Below are 15426 nucleotides of genomic sequence, written 5' to 3'. Positions count from 1 at the left end.
GCTACGCCCCTGTACAGAACTCCCTCCCACAGGAGACAAAGATGGCAAACCAACTTAGACGGCTTTAAGAGGACTGGGCAAGTTAACGGAGTAATCAGAGAAATGTCAATTTGGAAGGGACCCTGAGGGTTATCTAGCAATGCAGGAATATGCAGCTATCCCATACGGGGGATCGAACCTGCAACCTTGGCATTATCAGCACCACACTGTAGCCAACTGAGCTTTCCAGACCTATTGATGGCTGCTGGCCTTGCTGGCTATGCTCTGCCTTTATGATCAGAGGCAGTATAAAGGTTTCTGAATCTCCGTTGCCGGAAGGAGGGCTCTTGCGCTCTTGCACCAATAGTTCGACTCAGTATAAGGGCTTATCCAGCAGACTCTTCTTAAGATTTTGTTTTGTTTTGTTTTGCATTAAAAAAAACCTTTGTGTCATAATGTTTGACTGGTTTCATATTACCTTCCAGTTTCCATCATAAAATACTTAAAAGCAGGGGGCGTTTTGAGCAGGAACTCGGGAGAACTGAGCTCCCTTACCTTTTTAAAAATTATAGATAGGTAGATAGATAGGGACGCAGGTGGCACTGTGGGTTAAACCACAGAGCCGAGGGCTTGCTGATCAGAAGGTCGGCGGTTCGAATCCCCGCAACGGGGTGAGCTCCCGTTGCTCAGTAACAGTTCCTGCCCACCTAGCAGTTCGAAAGCATGTCAAAGTGCAAGTAGATAAATAGGTACTGCTCTGGCGGGAAGGTCAACGGCGTTTCCATGTGCTGCTCTGGTTCACCAGAAGCAGCTTTGTCATGCTGGCCACATGACCCGGAAGCTGTACGCCGGCTCCCTCGGCCAGTAACGCGAGATGAGCGCCGCAACCCCAGAGTCGGACACGACCTAATGGACCCTTTACCTTTACCTAGATAGATAGATAGTCTGGGGGGTTGGGGTGGATATACACCCAATGCCTGAGTGCAAAACCCACCTATATCTGTAATCAATAAAGTTGCAGCCGTTTCTAATCCAGAGCTTTGTCGGCTTGAGTTTATTAATCACACCTTACATTTAGCCGCTGCTGGTGTGTTTGTGTGTGTGACACTGTGACTGGGCCCGCAATGAACAAAGAGACTTAGTGGAGAGTTCTCCCACCTTCCCCCCCCCCCCCAGAAATAAGCACTGCTTTAAGAGGAAAGGGAAGTACTGAAAAAAGGAGAGAAGGAACAAGCTCATCATCTCTCTTTCAAAGGACACAGAGTACCAGATCAGCCCTTTCCTGGGCTGTTACATCTCCTCTACGCTCCTTCCTACCCTCCTGGCCTCCTGCCAACAGGGCGCATGTAACCGGAGGCTCTGGGTTGCATCAGTTTCCCCTCCAGCACTTGTAAACACAAAACTTTCTCTGGGGACTCTCTGGCTGTCTCTCGTTCTCCAAGGATGGGGGATTCAGCAACCAGAGAGCCCTCTCTTATCAGAGAGAGAGAGAGAGAGCTGTTTGCTGTGCGGGTGCACGATGGAAAGAGGAGCAAGCTCTCTAGTCTTGCACAGACACTGTTAAAATCAGAGTATAGAACTGCCAAGTTGCAAGGGGACCCCCAAGGGCCTTCTAGTCCAACCCCCTGCAATGCAGCAATCTTTTTGGCAATGTGGGGCTAGAACCCACAACTCTGAGATTAAGAGTCTCGTGCTCTACCAGTTGAGCTATCCATGTGTGTCAATTTGGAGTTCCAATATGAGGTTGTTAGAATTGAAGCACGGGGGAAATGGGGCAATCTTTATTCTGGATTAATCCACCTAGGGCAGAGTTATCCCTGTTTTATAAGATTACAGGCCTTTTAAGCATGAGCTCAGCAAATTTGACCAGATTTTAAAGGGCTAAAATGGGGCTGCAAACTTGAAATGGTGTATGTTTACAAAATGGGAAGTGGGGATCCTGTCACTTGTACTAAATCAGCAGCACTTGGGGGGAGTATAATACCAAGGGTCCAAGAAATATGCTTCACACACTGCATAAACTATGGAACTCTCTCCCACTGGAAGCAGTGATGGCAGCCAACCTAGATGGCATGAAAGAGGATTAGAGAAATCCATGGAGGAGGAAGAGGTTGCCAATAGCTTTCGGACACGATTCCTGCGCTCTGCCTCCACAGTCGGAGGAAGCAATGCTTCTGAATACCAGTTGCTGGAAGGCAGCAGGAGGGGAGGGTGCTCTTGTTGGTTTCCCTTTGGCCACTGGAGGACAGGATGCTGGACTAGATGGGCCGCTGGCCTGATCCGGTACATTCCTGCTATGTTCTTACTCTGGGGCAGAATCTCCTGCAGGGCTTCAGATTTTCGTTCTCCGCATTTCTGGTGCCTTGAGGTGTGTGTCTCTGAGAATGCAAAGAGTGCTTGACTGCTTGAGGAAGACAACCATATATGTTTGTGTGTGACATTGACTCATTGTCCTCCTTGCCAACTGTACCCACACTCTTAAAGGGAGGCAGTTTGTCTACATTCTCCTATTGGCTTTTCTTTGTAAGCTCCTCCAAGCGCAGAGAAATGTGTTGGTTTAAATGATTTTTAATGCCACTTTGGCTAAAAACCACAACAAGGCCCTTCAAATTACTCCCTCCCCTCAGGCTTGCAAATGACAAGCTGAAAAGATAACAGCACAAAAGGAAACGGATCGGGAGGGAGAAAGAAATAAGCAAGTTCAGAGCCAAGTTCTTAGCTAGTGCTATCAGTGTAACTCTGTAAGCTGCATCCACCATACTGTGAAATCAATGGCACGGCTACCTTAATTTCAGTGTGTCAATTCTGAGTGGAGCTGAGTTGAAAGGGACCACAGGGGCCATCTAGTCCAGCCCCCTGCAATGCAGGAATCTTTTGTCCAACATGTGATTCGAACTCGCGACCCTGAGATTAGGAGTCTCATGCTCTACTACTGACTGACTATCCCAGTGTTCTATTTACCTATTTATTACATTACTGTAATTAAATTCGCATACCCACCCACGCCATCCAAACAAGTGTACGCAAATATTTAAAAAACAAAAAGGCAAATACAACCAACGAACTAAATCAGAAAACACAGAATGCAAATCTTGAAACGCGGTGATTGCTGCCCCTTCTCTTTGCTTTACAAAGGGAAACATCTTTAAGCGCATCGCATCACGTCTGACTCACGTGTGAAAGCTGCGTTTCAGAAGCGTGTTTGAAACCACGTGGTGGGCGTGGCCAGCAGGCGTTCTGAGGGCGGGGCGTGTGCGAAGGTGACTGTGTACTTTCTGCCACCCCACCCCTCTCTCTCTGTCAGCCAATCGAGCCTGCATATGCAAACGACCCGGCCGAATCCGGCCCAATCAGGTGCGAGGGGGTGGCGCGGTTATGCAAAAGAGGAACCTTCCCATTCTGAACCCAATGCTGGAGGCGGAGTGAGGCGTTGGGTGGCTGCGGGAAGCGGGCGAGCTATTTTTTGGCAAGGACGTTTTGCAACAATCATAATACAGTATTTCAATTTTTGCAATTCATGCAATGCTGTTTGCAAGAAGAGGACCCCACCGGGCAACGGCGCCAGGGCAGAGCCTGATCTGCTACTGAAGCGGAGAGCTTGGCTTTTCCCCCGGCAGAGGGATAGCAGGACCGCACACCTGAGCACAGGTGCGTCAGGTAAGCCTCAGGGGAGGCGAGGACTCGAAAGAATGAATGGGCTGGCGAAGCTTAAAGAGAGAGGTGTGTTGTTGGGCTGGGGGACACATCGGAAGTTTCGAAGGCTTGGAGGGGCTGCTCCGACTTGTTTAGGGCTCTGGAAGGCTGGGACGCTCTGCACATGCTCAGAAGTCTCCACGCCTTCCATCCTTGCAGGAAACGGGTCCTCCTGATGTCCTACCCTTGCATATATCGGTATTATCTACACTCGCTGGAAGTGGCTCTCTGGAGTTTCAGAATTGGAGTTCAACTTGGGGTCGAACCTGAGATTCCTGCATTGCAGGGGGGTTGGACTAGATGACCCTTGGAGTCCCTTCCAACTCTATAATTCTATAATTCTATCATTGCATATAAATAAGATCAATATCATCATTATTAAAGCGCTGGAGATTTGCTGGGTGCTGTAGAGAGATTCAAATCTTTGGACCATTTCTGCGGGAAGCCTTGTCCTCTTAATAGTTGTGGCACTAAAGGAAAATGGAATGGGGAGGGGAAAGGAAAGGAAAGGAAAGGAATGCAAGTGAGAGAAGGTGCAAATTGAAAGACGAAAAGCAAGTGTGCATGCACACGAAAGCTCACACCAAGAACAAACTTAGTTGGTCTCTAAGGTGCTACTGGAAGGAATTTATTTTTTATTTTTTATTTTGTTTTAACCTTTCGGAGTTACATGTTCTCCGCACCTGGTGTGGTAACCCCGATTTGCAGACAGGGGCTCTGAATTTCCTTCTGATATGGAGGTGGTGTGCTGTTCTTATTCATGTTGTTGGGCATGGGAGCCACGAGACAGTTAGCAAGACTGGTCCCACCGCAAAGCCATCTATCCAAATTCTTCTTGCAAGGACAAAACAGGGAAATTAAAGGATGTTAGATAAGTGATCCAGCCAGCCTTCTGCTTAATGGGGGTGAGGGAAGATTAAACATATTAATTCTCCCCTCTCCTCCAATCTCCCAATCTTCTCCATCTTTCCCTAGAGGAGGGAGACTCAGTTGTTAAGCTGGGGTCTCTTTTCTAAAATCTAATCCGACTTTCTTTAACAAAAAAAGGGGAGGATTCTTGGGGATTTGTGGAAAGTTTTAAATAGCAACTCGGCGTTGCAATCTGCAGAGTTGTTGCTTTTGCTTCGTAAGGATTTTTTAAATTTTCATTTTATAACGTGTATAAAACAGAGAGAGCAGTTATATAACCACAGATGCAAACTGAAAGATGAGGAGCAAAACTTTAAAACAGGTGTGTCGAATGAGCACAGTTGCACGTGGGTTAAAATAGGTAGGTCCAAGTAAATAATATTGGCGTTATCTGACGATCGAGTATAGATCCAGATTTGCCAGGCTTGAGACGTGGTTTGTCTTCAAAATGATGCTTCCACTATATATGTCATGGAGAAATGTCAAATAATAAAAGAGAGTCTGGAGGTTCTACTCCTTGCTGATTTTTCAAATTTTCTCCATTCTTCCAAGGTGAGTGGCACCAAGGATCCAGTGTCAGATTTTGGGCTGCTTTTCACTGAGTTGCAATTAGTATTTCATTTCATTTCACTTTTAATTTGTATACTGCTTTTCTATACACAAGTCAGGCATCTGAGTACACACACATTATTTAATTCTATCTTTCAAAAGGTGTCATATTTTTCTAAAATACAGTATAGAAACTGAGTTTTTGACTCACGCTGTGGTTTTTACGTTGTAATTTTTTTTGTTGTGAACTGCCCTGAGATCTGCAGATAATTGGCGGTATACAAAATAAATAAAAATAAAATTTGCAAGCTGGAGAAACAACAAAATAGACAGCGAAGATCACACACCTAATAACAATCTGATCCAATACAAAAAAGTCACAATGAAACCATCACTTTAAAATAAACAACACATCAAATAAAGCAATATTCAACAATCCATTGGAATATAACAGTAAACGGTAAAATTAAATATCGGCAAATAATCATTCAACAGTTTACACTTAACAATTACAATAAAGAATTTACCAAACTTTAATCAATAAAAAATAATAGCAAGTCACAATGCATAAAATACCACAAAACATACAAAACCGCGGAAAAGGATCAGATTGAGAAACAAGGACACACAATTTACAAAATTATTTTTAAAAATATCCCTGAACTCCTCCCTTCCCAACTGCTTCTGCTGTTCCTAAAGTCATGGTCTGTGAAAGGCTCCTAAGGCTGGAGGCTGGAGCAAGGCAAGTGGCAATGACCTGCGAAGTTTTTGCAATGCCTCCATTCTCTTGTCCTTGCGATGAGAAGAGTGATATTTTTGAAAATTTCAAAGCGATGCCACGACCACCGCGAACTGTGCTTTTTCCCACATCTACAATCTTCTGTCGCATCAGTAATGTGTCTGGAACTGTACGAGTTTGGGATGTCTCATGGCGATTTGCATACTTGCCCTAAAACTGGCTAAGAGTTTTTAAAAGAAATGACACAAAGTACAAACGAAGATTGTTTTAAAACAAACGGCAGGTGCACATTTTCGTAAGGTGCGAAAGCTCGCCAAAACAAAAAATGGCTTTCCGGAAAGAGAAAGTACAGATAGCGGGCCCTTGATAAAACTCAGCACTTATTTATTTCATAAAATTTATATACCGCTTGATTGGGAACAAACAAACAAACAAACCTCAAAGTGGTTTACAAAGGGAATGAGAACAATAAGGTAAAAACTACTCTTTAAAACATTCAAATGATAAAATCAACAAGAAACTAAAAATGTATTAAAACATACAGCAACATTTGATGTGTCGGGGTTGGCTTTGCCTAACAAACATGTTTTAGCAGAAACAAAAAACAAAAAATAAAAAATCCTTCCAATGGCACCTTAGAGACCAACTAAGTTTGTTCTTGGTATGAGCTTTCGTGTGCATGCACGCTTCTTCAGATACACTGAAGATACTGTGTGTATCTGAAGAATACACTGTGTGTATCTGAAGAAGTGTGCATGCACACGACAGCTCATACCAAGAACAAACTTAGTTGGTCTCTAAGGTGCTACTGGAAGGAAATTTTTTATTTTGTTTTGACTGGCAGACCAACACGGCTACCTACCTGTAAGTGGAACTATGTTTTAGCAGGTGCTGGAAAAAATATACATGTTGCCCTGGTGTCAAAGGGCAGGGAGTTCCGGAGTGTAGATGCTGCCACGATAAAATATTGATTTCTTGCAAAAAGGGAATGGGTACTATGTGGACACCTGTAAGTAGTCCCAATGCCACAATTCCAAACTATTGAGAGGGCATGTAAGGGGTTGGACGATCGCGCAGGTAAATTGGTCCCAAGTTTTAAAGGGCTTTCCGTACTAATAGTAGCATCTTGAACTCGGCCCGGTAGGCGACCAGTGCAGATCTCTCAGGAGAGGCCTTATATATGCTGACAAGGTCACACCAAAAGCCTTGCTTTGAGTTACTGTGGAGAGAGCGTCTGATATTTTAGCCACCTGCCGGAGAAACTCTCGAGAATCCTGCTTCCTGAGCTCTCTAGAGCTTTATATAGTTGTTCCCAAGCCTTGAACTTTGTAGCAGACATGGGCATAGCCAAGACATATGTTGGGGGGGGGGAGCAAGCTTTTGTGAGGGGGGACAGAGCCTCAGATTTGTATTGATTTTGATTTAATGGGGGGGCAGCTGCTGCCCTCAGCTATGCCCATGATAGCAGATTGGCAGCGAGTGTGAATCCCGCAAGAAAGGTGTGTGTTTATTTTCCATACCCCGTCCATCTGACGGGTTGCCCCTTCCACTCTGGGCAGCTCTCAGCTTATATAAAAACATAATGAAACGTTAAGCATTAGAAAGCTTCCCTATACAGGGCTGCCTTCAGATGTCTTCTAAAAGTCGGGTGGTTGTTTATTTCCTTGACATCTGACGGGAGGCGTTCCACAGGGCAGGTGCCACTCCTGAGAAGGCCCTCTGCTTGGCTCCCTCTAATCTCACTTCTCGCCAGAAGACCCTTGGAGCTGGACTTCAGTGTCCAGGACGGAGACAGGGCCAAAGCATTGCAGGGTAACATAAGAAGGGCCCTGCAAGTCATATCCAGTTGAGTCTCCCGCTTTCAACAGTGGGTAGTCAAGGTGTCTCCAGGAAGCTGATCATAAGCACAGAACGTGGGAAATATGCACAAAATGATGCACAGCATGGATAAAATTAACAGGGAGAAGTTTTTTGCTCCTCTCTTGTACCCTGACCCCACCTCTCCCAAGGAGAGGCTCAAATGAAGCCCAACGTTGGAAGTCTCCAGACAGACAAAAGGAAAGACTCCTTTAGGCAGCACAGAGAATTCCGACTCTGAAAGGGCTCCTCTTTTCCAAGGACAGTCCTGGATTTACAGAAGCAGTCCCGGTTTCTGATTTGATCCCAGAACGTCCTGCTTTTCCTTTGGATGCCCCTATTTCCACCTGAGAAGTGTTGGAGGGTCTGGAGTTATGCGACTGCCAAGCCAAGGAGATAAATAACTAGACAACCTGAAGGCAGCCCTTTACGTGTGTGTGTGTGTGTGTGTGTGTTTGTGTGTGGGGGGGGGGGATCTGGCTGGCCACTTATTTTGACTGGAGACTGGACTAGATGGGCCCGGCCCCTTTGGCCTGCTGCAGAGACCTTCTTAAGTGGAAAAAAAAACCTGAAATTGTGCTCCTTCCCCACAAAGGAGCATTAAGCAGTCAATGCTCCTCCAGCTTCTCTCCTCCCCACCTGAAATTAATTTCTGGAAAGGACTCTCTCCCCAGAGATCTGACACTTTCGGCAGTGGAAACTTTCCCAGGCATTTCAATTGTAGAGAGAATTAATTTGTGATTATTGTTATTATTTGCAGTTCTCCTCTTCCTCTGTAGCCGCTGTTTCAGAACTTGGTATCGGTTAGCTAAATGACAGCAAGGCCTAGATCAGAGGAGGGCTATAAACCTTGATTTCCCCCCAGCCACTAAAAAATGCACCCGAGCTGGTGACCATCCCTGCCTCCTGTGGCAGGGAGTTCCATAGTTTAACTCTGTGCTGTGTGAAGAAAGACTTTATTTTCTGAACCTTCCTGTATTCAGCTTCCTTGGATTTTCATTTTTCATGAGTTCAAATGTTAGGAAAGAGGGAGAAAAACCTTTCTCCGTCCACATTCTCCATGCCTAACATAATTTTATAAACTGCTGTCATTTTTCGATCTAAGCTTCTCATTTTTTGAATTTAAATTCTATTCCCTGCATTTCTGTAGCAATTTGTCATTAAAAATTTGAAAAAAATCTCCAATAATTTAGTGCAAATTTCTCTAGTTTGTTGCAGTGGCTAGAATATTGAACCAGGACTAGGGTTCGAATATCCGCTTGGGCGTGAAGCCAGTCACTGCTTCTAAGCTTCTAACCTGCCTCACAATGATGTTGTGGAGATTACATGAGGAGAACCACATGGAGCTCCTTGGAGAAGAACCAGGATATAAATGCAGCAAATAAAAAAACCAAAGATAATAAACACATTTTTGTTGGCTGTTTCCACTAGAAAATACCAGTATCTCCTAATGCAAAGTATTTTTGTAGGTTGTCTTCACTTTTAGGTACTAAGATACTCATGTTTGGAAAGCTGCATTGCAAAGTTTGGATAAGTGCGAATCTCCAAGAATGCCTGCATCCTGCTTCTTGCATTATTATTGTTTGGATACTGCAGATTTGATTGATTTAAATGTGAACTGGATCAAAAAAATTCCCCTATGCCTTAGATGTTGGAACAAAACCCACTCTGCATATTCAGGGATCTGATTCTAGAATCTTAAATTTGGGCGGCGGAGCCTTGGAGGCCAGACTGTGGGATTCTCTGAGCAGGGTACACGATGTCTCTGTTACACAGCCTAACCAGGTCTACTTGGAAGTAGAATTTAATAGGGCTTGCTCCAAGGTAAGTAGAGTTAGGCTTGCAGTCTTTTTTTTTTTTTAAACAAATTTTATTAGCATTTTCGTAATATAACACAAACCCAACCCCACACCTACAAATACAAAAACAAATACAAATACACATAATGTCAGGATTCTTCTTCTTATTTGTATATCTTACAAAAAAAAAAAAATTCTACTTCTGAATCTTGACGTTTGACTTCCCCCCCTTTTCACCTTCGGTTTTAAATCAATATACTATTTCCTTAACAACTTTTCTCTATAAAAAAAAAAATTTAACTTTACTTAAAAATAACACAATTATCTTGATCTTTTTATTATAACCTAAATCTTAACCATATATTCTTATAACTAAACTTATTTCTTCTATCCTTTATCATGCTGCTTTTGACTTAAGATTCAATATCTCCTTACTTATTTAAAATAAACTTACAATTAACAGACTTTACACTCCGATTTCGGATACCATGACAGACCATTTGGATTATACATTTAATACTTCAACCCACTCCCCCTCTGTCCATTGTCTTTTTCTGTCTTTCACCAGAACCGGATCTCCAATTATCTTCTTCTGAGTGTCCACAGATCCAGGCGGCATTCACAACAAACCTAGCATCGAGCTTCAGGGTGTTCATCACTTCCTTTCTGGGCTCCTCCGTACCTTTGTACCATACTTCTTCTTCTTGTAGAAATCTTAATTCCATGTCCCTTGCCCCCGAGCTGCCACCTCGGAGTCTGGATATTATAAATTTTCCCGTTCCAGGGCTGCCACCCCCAGAAATCGGTTCCTTTTCCCAGAGTTGCCCAGCCATTTCGAACCATCCTTCAAGCACCCCTTAGGCTTGCAGTCTTAAGTGACCATCACCCTCACTGGATTCAGACCTTTCTCCAACGGTGGTCAGCCCACAAGCCTGATAACTGGATAGCTCAGCTGGTTAAAGTGTGGTGCTGATAGCGCCAAGGTTGCAGGTTTGATCCCCTTATGGGGCAGCTGCATATTCCTGCATTGCAGGGGGTTGGACTAGATGCTCCTCAGGGTCCCTTCCAATTCTATGAAACAGCCCTCATTGAATTCCTGGTGTCCAGCATTGAGCAATTTGTTGTAGACTGCCCCTGCACATGGAGGTTCTATCCCAATAGAATGTCACAGAAAGAGTCTTGTTGGGTGTCAAAGCAAGCACACATCTATTCTGACATCCTTTCACCCACCACGGTTGGCCAAACAGATGCTTAATAATAATAATAATAATTAATAATTAATAATATAAATAAATAAATTTATTATATGCCACCCATCGGACAGGATTGCCCCAGCCACTTTGGGTGGCTTCCAGCAAAACATAAAAACACAAGAAAACATTAAACATTAAAAGCTTCCCTATACAGGGCTGTCTTCTGGTGTCTTCTAAAACTCAGTCCTTTATCTCCTTGACATCTGACAAGGCAGGCGCCACCACTGAGAAGGCCCTCTGCCTGGTTCCCTGTAACTTCACTTCTCACAGGGAGGTTACTGCCAGAAGACCCTCGGAGCTGGACCTTAGTGTCCAGGCTAGATGATGGGGTGGAGACACCCCTTCAGGTATACAGGACTCCCGCAATGTTTTTTCTCTCACCCCAGTCTGGTGTCCAGAGGTAGATTTTCCCTGCCTGAGGAGGCTCCATCTCACTTTGGGATTTAGGTCATTTTTCTTTCTTCAAGGTGGGTGGGATTCCCACCCCCCTCCGCCCCCTGTCTCAGTATAAACCCCCTTCCCACCCCACACCCCGACCATTTTGCAGAGGAGGCTTGTGACCGGAACAGCGAATGGGGAACTGCTACCCCCCCAAAATAAACTGCGACTTTCACTCTGTGTCACTCCAGAAATTAGCCAGAATCAGCATGGGCAGGTGGCATTTCTGTGCGTGCTGCAGAAGCCTGCAGGACTTTAAAAATAAAAATAAAAATGACTATTTCTGTAGAGGCCAAGAAAAAAACCCCAACCTGATGTATTTGGGTCAGCCTGATAATCTCAAGATGAGTTTTTAAGTTCGGAATCCCAATACTTTGCTGAGTGTTTTGCTGCCAAACACCCAAGTATCAAACTCTTGAGCCCAACAGTTTTTTTCAGATCGTAAATCATTCTTAAAAATAAGGAATGCAGCTGTTAATGTGCTTGGAGGGACTTCATATACAGTGGTACCTCGGGTTACAGACGCTTCAGGTTACAGACTCCGCTAACCCAGAGATAACGCTTCAGGTTAAGAACTTTGCTTCAGGATAAGAACAGAAATCGTGCTCTGGCCGCGCAGCGTCAGCGGGAGGCCCCATTAGCTAAAGTGGTGCTTCAGGTTGAGAACAGTTTCAGGTTAAGAACGGACCTCCGGAACGAATTAAGTACGTAACCAGAGGTACCACTGTATATCGCATTTAAGTCCCCTCCCGTGAGCTCAGAGCGGCATACCTGGTTGTCTCCACCCTCATTTAATCCCCACTGCAACCCTGCAAGGTAAGCCGAGGCAACAACAGCTCCAGAATTGCTTAACGAGTTTTGTGGCCAAGTGGAATTCGAACCCAGGCCTCCCAGGTCCTACATATTCCTCTATTACATCACACATGTCATCTAATATACATTCCTCTATTTCACATATTATCGTTTTTCCACGTTGCTCAGATTTCAAATCCTGCCTGTGATTTCATTCATCCCCCCAAATGCTTCCACGCGGCCATAAATTGTCCATCGTGCCGATCTCTTATTCGCACCGTTAGCTTTGCCAGTTCTGCAGAGTGCCCTGATTTGTAGAAGCCATTCTTCTTTCTTTGGACTTCTTCCCAGTTCTTCGCAGATAAGATTCTGGCTGCTGTTGGATATTTGGTGATCTTCTTGCACATTTCGCATTCCAGACGAGCAGTTTGTGGGGGAAGTCACTTTGACCAGTGGGGAGGGTGGGAGAATCTGTTAGACGTGAGACAGGGAGCGGACCTCACGAGCATTTTTAAAATAAATTTTCTTAAATCTTGGGAGGCTCTTGAGAGGATTGAAATAATGTGTGCTTCCTAAATGGAGTTTCCATGGACAGAGCCAGTCTACCTTTGAATGACCAAGGGCAAGAGTGGGAGGAGGCTGTTGATCTCTCATCCTGCTTGCCATTTGGGGCACCTGTCTGGCTACTGTGAGAACAGGACACCTACCTGTACTGGGTAGCTCAGTCTGTAGAGCACGAGACTCTTAATTCTGGGGGTCGTAGGTTTGAGCCCTACATTGGGTGAAAGATTCCTGCATTGCAGGGGGTTGGACAAGATCACCCATGTGGTCCCTTCCAACTCTACGATTCTATGATTCCGCAAAACACTATTAACAAAACAACTTTAAAAACACATTAAACAGCACAACCACAAATTATAAAATTCACAAGAGGCTGCAAAGGATTTGGGAAGGGGTGGCTGGCACCCCGAGTTACCAGGTGCCCATCTTTATATCCACATTTGTAAAGCAGGAATGGAGATTTGGGGGGTGGAATGTGGCCCCAGAGTCCTCTCTATGCGGCCCTTGAACCTATCCTCAAGCTCCCTCACCAGCCCTTTTTGCACCCTCATCAAACAACTACCTTCTGGGATAGCCCAGAGGATAGAGCACAAGATTCTTAACCTCAGGGTTGTGGGTTCAATACTGGGCAAAATATTCTCGCATTGCAGGGGGTTGGACTAGATGACCCTCGTGGCCCCTTCCAAGTTGACAATTCAATGAGTCTGTGATTCTAGGACGCTTGGCTTAGAGGAGCCCCCTCTGACCTGATCCAGCAGAGCTCTCTTTATGTTCTAAGGAGAGGATGCAGTCTTTATTTGCAGCCCAGTTGTGCTATTTGTGGGGTGAGGTATGTGTGTGTGTGGGGGGGTGTCCCCCAAGCATCTTTGAACCGGTCAAATCTTGGCCGTTCCTTCCAGGCAGAGAGGGACTTTTTGCTCTCTGACACATGGTCCTGACTGGTGCTTCCGAAAGGCAAGACACACACCCCGCCCCCCCCGCCCCACTCTTCCTGGCTACCTATTTTTGTGGTCACGGCCAGCCTCATCCCCCGGTTTCCTGTCGTCTGTTTTATTTTGGGACCTTGGCCTAGCCTTCCATTCTTATTTTCAGCTCTTTTTTTTGCATTTTGTTTCCACATTATCTTCTTCCCATGCTTAAGCGTTTGGAAGCAGACAGTCACAAACAAACAGCAAAATCCAGGAAAATGACCCGCACTTTTGGAAGCAACCTGTAAACTGGAACACAAACCACCCTCTGACATTCACACGTTGCCGAATCTTGCAGGTACAGCTCTCCAGCCGAGTAATTTCCGTAAATATTCAAACAGTAGGGTGAAGATGCCACAAAAAAATCACTCTCAAATTCATGCAATATGTTATTCATGTATCATGTATCCTTTACCCTAAGGTTCCCTGGTGGATTGCAATGTTAAAACATCATATTGAAAACTATTGAAAACAATTTACAATCACAGTAGTAAGGTACAATCACACACACCCCCATTGAGGGTCAAAAGAGGAAATGGCTTTGCAAAAAACATTTCCGTTAGGCAAAATTCACACCCAGAGACGTGTGTGTTAGGTGTAATTTGTACTAAAATGATGATTAGTTTTCACGGGGCCATTTTAAAATATAATAATGTCAAGCCAATTTTGGGGAAAGTGGGTCACTGAATTGAACACGGAAAAGCGAGAAACCAAGTGAAATCGACAGGCTATCCCATCCCTACTGTGAGACAAGCAAGCAGTTCTGTTAACTTTCTAACTGGGGCGGATGGGAGAGAGTGAGCTGGACGTGGCTTGGAAGCAAAAAGAAATAAAGTGCCCTGCTCCCAGATTCTGCCTCCAAATTCCAAACCCAGAAACATTTATCGGGGAAATTAGCAGCAGGGGTGACGAGGGACACCTATGCAGCCCAGATCCTCAGATGTGAGCCCCGAGGGTCTGTTGGATCCTAAGGAGGGGGGAGCAGAAGTCGCAGGAAGGAGGCAAGGTCTGCACTGAGAGGAGCTGAGCTCCAACGAACATGTGGAACCTTCACAATGAGGGGCAGTCTATCTTGGAATGGAACAAGCCACAAAGGTGGGCTTCCTTTTTCTTCCCATTGCCCTCCATCTTGAATTGCTTGGGCAGAAATGTTGGCTGCCCAGCATTAAAACCAGGATAAATCCCCTCCAACATTTCTCTGATGACAATAGGGATGTCCTTTTCAATAATAAAAATAATAAAAATAATTTTATTATTTATACCCTGCCCATCTGACCGGGTTGCCCCAGACACTCTAGGTGGCTCCCAGCATATATAAAAACATAATGAAACAGTAAACATTAAAAAAAAACATCTCCATACAGGGCTGCCTTCAGATGTCCTCTATAGGTTGTATAGTTATCTCCTTGGCTCGGGGGTCGCATAACTCCAGACCGTCCAACTTTTCTCCAGGGAAAATAGGGACATTCTAAGGGAAAACCTGACATTCCGGGATCAAATCAGAAACCATGACAGCTTATGTAAATCCGGCACTGTCCCTAGAAAATAGGGACACTTGGAGGATCTGTCTTTTGAGCCTCATCCAGTAAGGGGTTTTACTCCTGGCCTCACAGTGTTGGTAGCCTATGTGTGGGCTGTACTACTAAACTGAGAGGATTCACCAGATATTTTAAAAATCCCTGCACATAGAAATCTAGCTTTTCAGGGAAAAGGCTAGGCTAGAATTAGGGCTGGGGCAAAATGCCATTCTCACACACACCTTTTTCCTGTCCTTGTTGTGAGTGGTGATATGGAGGAGGGTATTTTTGCCGCTGGAGAGGCAAAATTTAGGTGAGGGGTGCGTGTGAAACTTGCTCCCTGCTGTTGGTGTTCTCCCTGGAAACCCCCAG

At 44.9% G+C, this 15426-nt stretch overlaps 1 protein-coding gene across 1 annotated transcript in view; it reads left to right on the top strand.

Moving 5' to 3' along the window:
* The first annotated feature begins 3460 nt into the window (after window positions 1-3460).
* Window positions 3461-15426, top strand: part of MEF2B (myocyte enhancer factor 2B) — a 31622-nt gene continuing 19656 nt past the window's right edge. Inside the window, exon 1 of the mRNA XM_033136862.1 lies at window positions 3461-3636. The gene's annotated coding sequence lies outside the window, so the exon portion shown is untranslated. The remainder of the gene's footprint in view (window positions 3637-15426) is intronic.

The sequence above is a fragment of the Lacerta agilis genome, chromosome 18 (genome assembly GCF_009819535.1).
Source record: "Lacerta agilis isolate rLacAgi1 chromosome 18, rLacAgi1.pri, whole genome shotgun sequence".
NCBI classification, from domain to species: Eukaryota; Metazoa; Chordata; class Lepidosauria; order Squamata; family Lacertidae; genus Lacerta; species Lacerta agilis.
Note: the sequence above shows the minus strand (reverse complement) of the source record. Positions and strands in the feature narration are given on the sequence as shown.